Below are 13,393 nucleotides of genomic sequence, written 5' to 3'. Positions count from 1 at the left end.
AGAAACCCAAACACCTTGCCACTGCTGGCTCCGGCAGCCTGCTTTTATTCCCTTGTCTGACCCCACCCACATCCAGTTGATTGGTCCATTTTACAGAGAGCTGATTGGTTCGTTTTGACACAGTGCTGTTCCGTGCGTTTACAACAATCCTTTAGCTAAACACAGAGTGCTAAGCACGAAAGTTCTCAAAGTCCCCACTAGGTTAGCTAGATAAAGAGCACCAATTTACAAACCCTGAGCTAGACACAGAGTGCTGATTGGTGTATCTACAATCCCTCAGCCAGAATAAAAGCTAAGTCCCCACCAGACTCACGTGTCCAGCAGGCTTTACCCAGTGGATCCCGCACCCGGCCGTGGGCGGGACTGCTCGCCAGTCCCACGCTGTGCACCCGCACTTCTCAGGCCCTGGGTGGTCGACGGGACCGAGCAGGGCAGAGCGGGGGGCAGGCTCTTGTAGGGGAGGCTCTGGCCGCGCGGGGCCCACCACGCAGTGGGAGGTTCGGGCATGGTGGGCTGCAGGTCCCCAGCCCTGCCCCGCGGGGAGGCAGCTGAGGCACGGTGAGAACTCCAGCACAGTGCCAGCAGGCTGGCACTGCTGGGGGACCCGGCGCACCTACCGCAGTTGCTGGCCCGAGTGCTAAGCCCCTCACTGCCCTGGGCTGGTGGCGCCGGCCGGCCGCTCTGAGTGTGGGGCCCACGGAGCCAGCGCCAGCGCCCCCCGGAACTCGCGCTGGACTGTGAGTGCCACACGCGCAGCCAGGTTCCCCCCGCCAGTGCCTCTCCCTCCACACCTCACCGCAAGCAGAGGGGTCGGCTCTGGTCTCAGCCACCCCAGAGAGGGGCTCCCACAGTGCAGTGGCGGGCTGAAGGGCTCCTCAAGCGCTGCCAGAGTGGACGCCGAGGCCGAGGAGGCGCTGAGAGTGAGGGCTGCTAGCACATTGTCACCTCTCATCAGGTACTCAGGAGGCTGAAGCAGGAGAATCACTTGAGCTCGGGAGTTTGAGGTTGCAGTGAGCTATTACCGTGCCACTGCACTCCAACCTAGGTGACAGAGTGAGAACCCCCATCTCTTTTTTATTTTCTTAAAGTAAAGAATAAATGGAAGGCATACCAGAAGCCCACTGCATATTTTTTATCCATATTTTTGGTGAAACTAATATATGATTTTTAAAAAACCATACGTAGTTCCTATTCCATTTTTCTGTTTGTCTAAAGGCCCAAGCTGAAGAACCCCTCGGGGAATGGTTTCTGATAGATCACCCTGACCTATGGTTAAGCTCCAGGTTGTGATGCTCAGGGTGGGAAGCCCCAGGTGAGCTGCACCATCCCCCTTCTGCTTTATGGACTGGGGTCTTCAGGAGGTCTGTCTCTGTCTTGGTGTGCAACACGTTTACATGTTCACATACTCTCATCAACCAAGGCCCAACCAGGAAAACAGCATCTCAGGCCCTTGCAGCCAGGGGAGCACAAGGAAGGGAAGGGGGGTCCACAGTGATGGAGAGCTGAGAAGCTGGGCAGGGGACAGTGAGAAAACCCTGAGGCTGAAGGAACAAACATAAGAAGACTTCATGGGAACTGCAGTTCCTAAGAGCTTTCCAGAGGGAACCGAGGAAGGAGGCTGAGGGAGAGAGAGAGGGAGAGAAATCCCGTCTCCCATTGGCTGAATACAGCCAGGGTGAGGGCCCTGCCATGTGGAGGAGAGCAGTGAAAGTTGAGAAATGGATCTTAGAGCAAACAGGCCCAGAGCCAGCACACTTGCTATCATCTAACCTTGGAAGCAACCCCAAGAGTAGGTCTCATCATCTCCGTATCACTGAGAGAGAAACTGAGCCTTGGAGACGTTAAAGACCAACACAGCCAGCAGCACACAGCAGGAAGTAGCGGGGCTGAGAGGGAAACTTTGGTCTTCCATCTGCACACCCACCCCGTGCATTCTTCCGTGGCCCCACAGCAGTGTGGAGGCAGGGATGGCTATTGAGCAGCACGGCACTTCCAAGTTGGTTCCACGGTAGCCGTCCTTACCCTCCTGCTCATTCCTGTGCCAGGAGCCATGGTCAGGGTGCCACATGGTGCTCTGGCATGAGAGGAGGCCATCCTGGCCAGGACTGCCAGCCAGGGATGTGGACTCACAGAGGGCCTCTCCAACCTCTCTGAGCCCCCATTAAAGGCCTCTGTGAGCTCTTCAGAAGGACAGAACAATGGGCCAACACTAGGCTGTGCCAGTTGATTATTCAGCCCTCCTTCTGCTCCCTGGAAGCTCCAGCCCTGCTGGACGGGCGGCCTTCTGTGTTCCTCATGTTAGATGGCCTTGTTCCCCTCTCAGTGGGGCTGGTATTTGGTTGATCCTTCAGGCTCCCATTTGGCTCATAAAACACAAACATCTGCTGGGGTTCTGGTTGGCCTGCAGCAGACTTCAGAGTGGAGAGGGATGGAGGAAAGGTGAGGAGAGGGAAAGGAGGACTCGGGCCGCCTTTCTGGGGGAGTTAATGAGTTACTCTGTGATGTGGTGGGGTGGGAGGTGGGCTTTATCAAGCCAGAGCCCTGATCAGCTCCACAGAGGAGAAAGGAAAAGAGAAGACGGATTTTCCTGGAGTTTCTCTGGAAAGTCTGAGGGAGTCTGAGATGCTTTCCTCCATTGCCGCGCTGCCTCCAACTGTTCCATTTCTCACCAGTTGGCTATTATTTTCTAATGCATTTGATAATTACTTTATCAATCAAGACAGATAAACAAAAGCCTAAATATACATCTGAGTGAATGAGTTCCCAGAGCCAACCAGTCTTCAGTACTCTGATTTTTGTGACTTTTTTTTTCAGAGATGCTTGGGAAACAGTTGAAGGGCTCCATTCCTCGTTTATGGGTGGCCCAGTAGAATACACTAACCAACCTCTGCCCTGCTGGCTCGGATGTATAGGGTCAAAGGAATTCAGTTAAGGAAATGGTGTCTAAGCAAAATAAGTCCCCTTAAAAAACTCACCTAAAGCCTTTTTCTTATGAGAATGGCTCTTTGCTTTTGATTTGCTTATTAAATCAACAGATGCCTGGATCAAGAGTTGAGAAAGCCTTTCATGTGGCACCTTTTAAAGAAGTAAAATGGAGAGAGTTGCATTATATCATTGCAACTGTTTAGAAAGAAAAAGTGTCAGTTACTCAATGAATAGAGCTCATATTTCAGAAGCCAAATGCTGTCTAGTTATACCCTGTGAGCGCCTGGACATAAACCCAGCCCATTAACCTCATCTTTATCTCACAGAGTGGCCCAGACCAGCCAGGCTTATTAAGATCCTCAAGGGAGAAGCCAATGAGCATGGCATTTGAGAAGAGGCACCAGCCTCAACTTCTGCCTTCGTCCTAATCTAAGATTTTGGAATGAAAAATTCACTGGGGCACATGACCCTCCTGAGCTTCCAGGCTTTTTCACCACGTGCCACCCTACCCCCTTCTCTAGTTTTCATTTCTCAAAGTAACAGTGGTCCCTCCCAGGAGGGTCTGGGCCTTCTTTCTCCCAAAGAATGGCACAGGACTAACATATTCAGTGACTTTCCTGACAATCCATGGCAGGTACTGCAGGATATCAGACCTGAAGGAAACCATCCAATTTATAGCTGCTCACGTAAAAGCCATCAGGAGGATCATGAAATGATTCTCCATATGGTGCCCTGAAGCTTCCAAAAACTATATGAGAAAGGGGCTTGGAAGGAATTCTTTCCCTTTTGGAGACAAAGAGGGTCGAAGCCAAGCATCTGTGGCAACCTGGAAAAGACACTCCTTTCTGACACGCACCTCCACTGCATCCCCAGGGGCGGCCCCGAGGATCAGTCTGTGACAGCCCAGGCCCACAGGGTCACTGCCATTGGCCACTTAGGCTTGTCCATTAACCAAGCTTATGTTTTCTAGCATAAATGAACTCTACAGTTACATTGTGTGGAGGCTTCGGGACATGGTTTGCCAAATGGAAAAACATTTGGAGGTTGGGAAAATATCTCGCACATAAATTACTGAAGGCACAGAGAATCTAAAAGAGGGATGGAATCAGAAGCCAAGGAAAAGCCAGGAGGGAGCCAAAGAAAAACGGAGAGAGAGACAGAGACAGGGAAAGCAATGTAATGATTTCTCTTAATGACCCGCCTTCAGACCAAAGGCAAGGTTCTAAGCCATGTTTGCATCTCATAAAAGCCATGTGCCTGAGTATTAGGAAAGATCCTTTAAATGGCCAGATCAAGCCTCCATTTTTCATCCCTTCTGAGTAGAGCTCTTCATTGATTATGTTAAGTGCCGGCCCCCAGTTAGAAACACAAAAGGCTCATTGTCTTTGACTGTGGCAAAGGCCAGTTACACACTTGTTAATTTCCTGATTTATAACACTAAAGAGATGGAACTGAGAGGGGTGCTTCCTCTCTCTCTCTGTCTCTCTGTCTCACTCTCTTGCTCTCGGTGGTGGTGGTGGAAACTATTAAAACAGAGGCAGATCAGGAAGTTTGTGATAAAGAAAAGCCAGGCTCTGGTCTGACATACAATCTCTCTCTTGGCTTAAGTAAACTTGCTTCTTCAAGGCTTGCCATCAACAGAGTGCGGCTCACGTTTCACCACTAAATCTGAGTCAACAATCTCTAATCTGGACACTGGGTTCGGAATCCAGGCTCAGGTTGCACTTGGAAGCTGACAGCAGGGACAAGAGCAGAGAAAAATACGGCCTTTGTTTCTGGTTTGATCGTCCCCACCGAGCTGAGCTGAGGTCATGTGTCGTTTTCTGTCATCAACAAGATAAAAGTTTGCACCTTTCTGGCCCTGAAATATCTCTCCTGCCATTTATATTAAGGCCAAGAAGCTCTCTGGCCCAGAATCGGAGGGCCAAGTTTGTGGAGAGCTTAGATTTGGAGTCCTTTTCATCTTTCTGACATGTGATACCGTGACATAGGCAGCCCTTGCGGGGTTGCTATGCAGATATACAATTTCTGAAAAGTTACACCCGGAAAACGAAAACCCTGGGCTGGATTAGCATTTCACAAAGAACAGGGAGAAAATGTGTAGCAGTTGGGCTAAAAAGCTAAAAAAGGAGGAAAAAAAAAGTGAATTAAAGTTTCATGAAAACAAACTCTTTTTTAAAGGATCAATAAGTATAAAAGTATCTTGTTGCATTCCTGGCCTTCAGTCCGAGCCCTAATCCAGCCACTGTGTGCAAAGGAGATACTGTGAGGCTTGTGGTGGAGATTGAGAAGGGAGGTCTTGGTGTTGGGTGGGGTTCAGTCATGCGGGGGAGTGTGAAATTCAAGGGCTTAGGTACGGTCCTGCTGTCTTATAAAACTTCTTTTTTCCTTTCTACCATTGTTTTCATTGTTTTTACTTTGTACCGAGCCTTCCCTTTTGTTTAAGTAAACCTAGAAAGAAGAAGAATAACAAACACATAGTCTGAAGGTTTTGGCTAAATATGTTTCAGTCTCTACCTTCCTTTTCTTTACCAATGTCAAAGGCATGCCTTTGTGTGTGAGTGGCCTTCCAGAGCTCACTCACTCACAACCTAGCCTTTCCTAAAAAGTGTTTTTTTCAAGTATTTCCAACACCAGAAATTATTTTACATGAAACATTAAAATGGAATGCGATTGTTTGCATGAGACATAGGAGACTGGAAATAATGAGAGGTTTTTCCTGTTATCCCTGAGACCTAGTGACTTCCAGCTGAGACCCTTACATGCCATCATGTGAGCCAGCTGTGTCCACACAACTGGAGAGGCGGTGGCCCTTGCCTGCTGCTAAGGACACCAGTACACCCCAACAGTTTTAACTGCAGAAGGTCTGGAGGGAAGCCCAGAGCAGGAAATAGGAAAGGGGGTTTTGAAGGACACAGAGGACATGGAGAAGATTCAAGGAACTCAACTGATACTGCTCCAACAGTGGATGAGAGGCACAGCAGCCAGGGAACTAGACACCATACAACTCTGCCTGTCCATGCAGAGGGCGAAGATGCCTTACCCTGGCCTTTGCTTTCAGGAGCTCCAGGGCTGGTTAGAGGAGAGCAGAGGAGGGGAAATAAGAACAGTAAAGGGCCACAGAGTGGATCTCCTTGAGCATTCTTATTAGATTCAGAAGCAGCAATGTTTACACAGAGTTCTCGTAGAGGATGGGAATTTATGGGAAGTTTGTTAGGTAAAAAGGAGATGGGCAATTGACTTTTTCTGTAACTCAAGAGATGAGAATCACTGTTACGTTCCTCTATGTCACTTCCAAGGTTGATGCTCTCCAAGATGAGCTGACATGTGTGAAAGTGAAATGAGGTATTCAATAAACTGGCTCTGTTCTCATGTACACAGCATGCAGACATGCATCCATCCACAAGAGAAAGGCCCAAATGGGAGTGTGCAGTGAAATGCGGGCTCTGAGCTCACACTCCCCAAGTATAGTTCCAGGCTGTGCCACAACTGTGTGCTCAGTTTCCTCATCAGTAAAACAGGAATACTAGTACTGACCTCACAGGGTTGTTGTGAGGTATAAATGATGTAATTCAACTAAACGACATTTAGTAGTCCTTGAAGAAATGTACATTACAATTAAGAGTGGTGTCTATTCCTTCTTGTAGGAGTTCACTGTCTGTTGATTTGGCCCAAATCTGCACGTGAGGAACAGATGAGGAAGGAGAGCATCGCCTGTTGCCTGAGGTCTGTAGCAAGATGGAATGGCATCATCAGACGTGCATCACTCTGGCTGATTGAAATCCAAACTGAGTTATGAGCTGAGTTGATGCTGGTATTTCTGCATCCATCAAGAGCACAGACTGCCCTTGGGGGCAGTGGGTTCAAATCTGGGCTCTATCACGTCCTAGCTGAGTGGCTGAGCAGACCACTGAACCTTACTGGATTGTATTTTCCTTATCCAGAAATGAGGATCACAGTGCCTGTAGCACGTGGTTTTGTGAGATCTGCCTGAGATCGTCTGGGTGAACGTTGTGGGGCCTGGCACATGGAGTTTCTCAGCATGTCTGTCCTTTCATCCAGTCTTTCAGCTGGTCAGCTGGGGATCCGAGGCATCGCCCAAAATTGACCATGGGGCTTGGATTCCGTTCCCTGCGCCCCTATGCAAAGTGACCCCACATGGGTCACAGTCAGTGCGGCCCCGGCAGCTCTACTGGTGCTCCTGTTCACTGTCCCATCTAAGCAAGTGCGAGGCAGGGGGAGCCTGGTGTGCTGTTCAAAAAATCGGAACAATGGGAAGTGGAAAAAGCCCCTGGCTCACTTGCCCTCTGCTCCCTGCCCCAGGAAATTTAACACATATGCCAAAGTGTCCTCGCTCCTTCCCTTCTCTGAGCTATGACACAGGCCCCCAGCCCCACTCCTTCAAATGTTACCCACAGATACCTTGACAGTGCTATTTTAGATCTTGTCCAAACCCAGGTGTCAGGAGAAGTAGCAGTCATTTTTTTTTCTCCAAACCTAATATGATCGTCAAAGATGTCTTGATCTCATTTAGTTGGTTTAGGCACCAACTAAACAATCTGAACTCTGCCCTATGGCCTCAACTGCCAAGCGCCTCAGGCCGTAGCGAGGCAGCTCAACCCTGGAGCCCACTACTGGGTCCTGCCTCTTACTATTTGTAACACCTTGGACAGAAAACCCCTTTGTCTTCATGCCTCAGTTTCTTTGACTGTGAGATGGGGATGATGATACTATCAGTCCCTCACTGGGCTGACGTGAGAAGTACATGAGTGACTGTCAGGAAAGCCCTTAGCACAGGGCCCTGCACAGAATAAGCACCTAATGGCTGGGAGCCACCTCTCAGCCAAAGTCCCCCTTCACTAGAAGAAAGACATACACAGGTGGCAACTGTTCTCCCCACCCACAGTTGAGAGATAGAAGAAGAGGCATTTTCTGGGTACTGAAGACTATCTTTCCATCTATAAATGTGTTCAAGGGTCAAGGAATTATCTCATCTGGAAGGCACTTTTGGCAAAATGCGTAACAGTTGCATGACCTGGAATCAGCATTCAGCACAAATGCGAGGGCATTGGCTGAGTCTTATCCCATTTGTGTTGCTCCCAGCACTTAGCCCTGGCCTTGCATTCAGAAACTCAAAGTGTGCTGGCTCACTGGCTGCCTCGGGAGTAGCACTGGCACCTCCCTCAAGGACTAGAAACACGAAATGAAACTCGGGAGTCTTTCTGTGTTTGCTGCACAACTGCTCTGATTTCCAGGGTCTTATTGTCTTCTGTCATTAGGCTAGTAGCATAAAATTGGTTCAACTCAGCCAACACTTTCAGTTCCAAGGGCAGTAAGTAGCTCTTCAAAGATGCAAAGTGAAGAGGGCCACGGTGCGTCCCTCCAATGAGCCTGGCAATGTGGGAAGACTGTTCCGCACAGTGCCAGAAGTGGCCTCTGTCCATTTAAACATGGGTGATGGAAGCCCAAGGGAGAAGCAATTAATTGCCCCTCAGGGATTCCAGTTTGGCTTCATGGAGGGGTGGTATGTAAACTGATCCTTGAAGGAGATGGCTTATTAGTTTTTAAAATAAATAATGACAATGAGGGCTTTCCAGGGGCTGTGCATGAGCTCAGGAGATGAGAGGCAAATAAGGCACAACTCCCATCCTCAAGGACTTTGCAGACTGGTAAAGCGCACAGACAAATGAGCGACTGGAAAAGCTGAGTATGATCTGCACCAGGGGAGAGGTCAGCACAGAGGGAGTGGCTGCCCCAACAGGGGAGGGGAGGAGCTGGTCCACGCAGCTTCCCAGGCAAGACCTCATCTGAGCAGTTGGGCTGCAGAAATTGCCCAGGGAAGAGGAAGGACAGACATCCCATGTGCAAAGGCACAGGAGGGAGAGAGAGCAGGGGCATCAGGAACCAGCTTCTAATCCTAGGCAGGTGGCATGTGGGCGAGGCTGGTGACAAGGGAGTGGGAGTGGACTGGGCTGGGAGGCAGCAAAGGCCAGAGCTGGCAGGGGGGGAGGCTTTGCGTGTTATACCCTGCCCTTGACTTTGACTTAGTAGGCTACAGGAATCACTGAAAAGTTGCAAGGAGGTATTACATGTCTCAGGGAGGGTCCCTATTGAAGCTATTAAAGGAGGCTAAGCATCTGGCCCTTGGGGTACACGGGGTGGCTGAGGAGGGAAAGGAGTTCGCCAGAGTCTTGAGTGCCTGTGCACCTGCGCCTCAGTCTGGCTTTTGGTTGTGCCATCTGGGTGGCATGGCCTGGCACTTATAGGTCTACTTGTGGTTCAAGCTGCCCATCCCTTATCAGGGGAGCACCTACCTGCAAGGGGAGGGCAGCTTTGCAAAGTTATGAATCCAGGCTCCAAACGCGTGATTACATAAACCCTGGAAAACACTGAGAGAGCATCCTAGTGAGACCAAGAAGTGGTCCATCTTTTCCACAGCCCTGTCTTCCCATCAAGTATAAACCACTAGGGCAGGGACTGTGAGCTTTCTTCCTCTCTGGCCTCCCCCTCAGCATCAGGCATAGGGCTTTGTGTTCCATGGGGGGATGATAACCACCAAGGAAAATCCTGCCTGACTTACTTTTCAGAAAGCAGAACGTCCTCTGCAAGTCCCCACATCCAGTAAAGGCGAGGCGTGCACTCACCATTAACACACAATCTTCTCGCTTGGTTTAAAATGAGGACCACTTTTGAAAAAAACTGAATCACTGCCACACATTTACAGGAGTCAAAGACTCTTCATGAAGATGTCAACAGTTTTTCTCCACACTGGAGGTAAGGGCGGGGTACTGGCACCAGGCCTCCAGGCTTGAATCCCATGTGGCAACTCACTAGCCCTGTGACCTTGGGTGATTACTAAACTGCTGAGCTCCTGCTTCTTCGTATGTAATAAAGGGAAAATAAAGGCCCTTCCCATAAAGATTATTGTGAAGATTAAATGAGACTAATATGCAAACACTCAACATGTACTCACACTTACATACATTATTGTTTCTATTTATCTTTATATATGGTTTTGATATCCCAAGAGAATTGTGCATTCAGACAGCAGTAAGATCATGAGAAGGAAGAGGAGGAAAAGGGGTGCTGATGGCTTATGAGATGCCACAGAATCTTTCTATGCTGGAACAAAGGTACCTTTTGTTTCCAAAAGGGTCAAAATGTTTGCTTGACAATCTTGGACTACAGACAAAAGCAAAATCAATATCCTGGATGACTGTCTCCATGGCCAAGTCCAGATGAATAATGCTATCAGGACAACCACAGCCAGGTGCCTCGGCCACTGGCACGGCCTTGGCGGGGCTTGCCTCGGCAGAGTTCAGACGGAGTCACCGCCATAAATATAACCCTGCACCAGGAAGCCTCCAAGATTCTCTCGGGCTCCAAGGGAGAAGGAAATCAGGTCTCTGGAATCCACAGGATGGTCTCTTTGAGGGAACTGCTCACGGTGCCTCAGATGTTAATGAGCATTCATTTTTTGAGAAGAGAAATCAACTAAGTGTGGTACTCTGAACAGCTCGAGTTGCTTTTCTAGGCTTCTGTGTTTTCATATGTAGAACAAGAGAACTGAACCAGATTTACAATGACTAGAACTAGATATTAGCATACTTTCCACCTTAGGAACTTTCTGATATTTAACTCAGGTACCAAAGAGCCAAACGGACCCACCCCATTCACATAAGGCTGAAATAAAAGTTTCTAGTCAGTGGGATGAGATGGTGTGTGAATGTGAGTGGAACCCGTGGAGCATGTTTGCCTCCATTTGATGGTGCTTCTTGAACCTTAGGCCTGAACTCTTGGAGCCAAAAAAGATCAGGACTTGAAAAACAGTTGGAAGGGACACCACACCTAGGTCTACAGGCCTAAGCACTCACTTCCCACCCACTGTGTGCTGTCAGTGACGGGCATGGTTGGGAAGCAGGCCCTGGAACGGATGGAGTGGGCTCTTGTCTGCAGACAAGCGTGGTCTAGCAGGTCAGGAAGACACAGTGCTATCCCTGTAGCTTACCATCTTTTAAAACTCCTTAGTTCTATTTTTTAAAATGTTTCCCAAGGGGAGAAAAATGAACACCTCTGTAGCAAAAATAAAATAAAATAAAATAACAACAGTAGTCATAATAATGAGAAAAGCCAAATAAGCACATGTAAGTGCGTTTTTTTCCTTCGAGATTTATTTTTTTGTTTGATGAATCTGACACCAGTCAGGGAGAGGAGAATGTTGTGACCCAGCAGAAAAATATGGCCCCAGAGGAGGGGCGGCTTCTTCCTGCCTAGGTGGGTTTGGTGCTGGGGTTTATTTGTTATTATTTTTTAATTTGTTGCTGGAAGTTTTTCTTTTGTTTACTTTTATAAATCTCTCCCCAGGCTTGCGAGCTTCCCCTCCCTCCCACCTCCCCTTCCCCTGCCCCCAAATTTCATTTTTAAAAAGCGAGCTTGCTCGCCAGGTGTGTCCCCCAAGCTCTCACAGCTCTAATAAATAAGGAGCACCTGTAAAACAGTAGCTTGACTTGTGAAGTGACTCTGTACAAAGGAGAATCTAGAAATACAGTATGTACACCGCATCCTCGGGCCGTGGCGCTTCAAGGCTGGTGCCACACCGTCCTGGCCCTGCCCACCCGCGACTCGCCACCCCTCCTGCTGAGGCTCCACGGCCTTGTGGGGCAGGGGAACCTGGACCCCTCCAGAGGGAACAACTGCTTTATTTGAGTTAGTAAACAGATACACTGAATCACAAGGTGATTTGATTTTTTTTTTTTTTTTAGTTTTCTTCCTTTTTTGATTTTTTTCTTAATTTTTTCTCTTTTCTTTTTTTTTCTTTTTTTTTTTTTTCTGTACTCATCAGAATGGGATACTCCACAACTGTCTCACCAGCTCAGTGCCAGTACACATGCTCTAGAGGACTTCTGGACTCGCAGCTACAACTGTACAAGTGCACACAAGTGAATCTACCCTGTTATCCTCCACCCACTGATTGAGGATTGAATTGCACATTTCTCTTAACCATGACAGGAGAAAGCAAACAGTGAAACAGAATCATGGGTGATCTTTCTCACTTTCCCTCTTGTTTTCATTGGTTTGTCCATACCATTCTAATTATCATGAAAGGGCTCTGCGTATAGAGAGATTGTCTCACTGACTTCCTGGATCACCGAAAACCATCAGGGTTGAAATTTCATCCGAGTCTTTCCTGACGCCCAGCAAATATTCCCCCTCGGATTATTTTACACCTTGAGGGCATTTTGGTCTTCAGTTCAACACTCTTGCTCTGTTCCCAAATGGGGCGCTATTTAGGGGAATTTAAAGAGAAAGCTGAGAAGAATAAACATTTACCGAGTTCTCTTGGCATTCAGTCTCTGAAAAACCACAGTATAAACTATTCATGCTGCTTCTTACATCTGTCAAATCGAAAATTAAAAGCCATAAAAGTGTAACACTGAAAATATGGCATCAAAAAGGATAAAGGTGGCCTTTGTAAAAATAACAAGAAAAGTATATTAGCCAATAAAATATTCTAACTCTTCATTTAAAAGTGCATCCCGGGCAGGACAGAGATGACTCTGAAGCGTTGGGCCTCCAGGACCACCCCTCTCCGCCATCAAAACGTGAACAGTATAGGTCCAAAACCGTACAATGCAAATCACAATTCTTAGTGTAGCAGCAAAACCACAGCAGTTTTTAAAAAGATTTAAAAAAGATTTTTTGTGTTCCAATCCATATCATCTTCCAGCCTCAGCCGCTGAGCCTTGAAGACGGGGCGGGGAGAATACCTACATTGGTCCTTGTGGCTTGTTGGTATTTCACTTTTTTTAAAAGCCAGGGGTGAAATCCCTAAGTTCCTCTGGGGAGAAGCAGAGATGGTGGCAGCAGGAAGGCTGGGCCTGCTTGGTGGGTCCAAGACGCGCGGGCTTCTCTGGGCTAGAGGCCATCGAGGGAGGGCTGCTTCCTCTGAGATGCTTAATGACAGGAAGCGGCTTTATTTGCTTGAGTTTTAGCCAGAGGGGGTGGTGAGCTGACCAGCTGGTGTCATTGGATGGCGTGACATGGTTTGCTCTGCGCCCTCTCTCCATGAGCGTACCCTGTGAGTGAGCATTCCTGGAAAAAGAGCAGAAGGGGCTGTCAGAATCCACTGGACCGATCCCCCTCCCTCCGCCCAGCTGGGGAGAACCCAGGCATGAGTCAGACAGCACCGCACTCTCCAGCCGCCAGGGCAGACCTAGGATGAGCCCCAGAACCGCTGTAGCACAGTGTGATTTCAACAGGAGTTTCATTCACGGTCTGCTCAGGTCAGCCCTGCCAGCTTTGTGTAAGGAAATGAAACTTAAGTCGCTTTTTGGAATACCATAATGAGCAGGGTGTACCACGCCCTCACCCAAAGACCACAGCATCCTTTGCAACCCAGCAACCCTTCCCCCTCCACATGACTGCATGCTTAACCAGCAGGAGGCTTTTTTTTTCTTTACTTTTCTTT

General features: G+C 48.5%; 1 protein-coding gene across 2 annotated transcripts in view; it reads right to left on the bottom strand.

Moving 5' to 3' along the window:
- Window positions 1-11,070: 11,070 nt before the first annotated feature.
- SOBP (sine oculis binding protein homolog) overlaps window positions 11,071-13,393 on the bottom strand; it is a 171,951-nt gene continuing 169,628 nt past the window's right edge. For both annotated transcript variants that reach the window (XM_008007435.3, XM_008007437.3), the window contains one exon: window positions 11,071-13,017. The gene's annotated coding sequence lies outside the window, so the exon portion shown is untranslated. The remainder of the gene's footprint in view (window positions 13,018-13,393) is intronic.

The sequence above is a fragment of the Chlorocebus sabaeus genome, chromosome 13 (assembly GCF_047675955.1).
Source record: "Chlorocebus sabaeus isolate Y175 chromosome 13, mChlSab1.0.hap1, whole genome shotgun sequence".
In the NCBI taxonomy this organism is placed as follows: Eukaryota; Metazoa; Chordata; class Mammalia; order Primates; family Cercopithecidae; genus Chlorocebus; species Chlorocebus sabaeus.
This window is presented reverse-complemented; position numbering and strand designations above follow the sequence as displayed.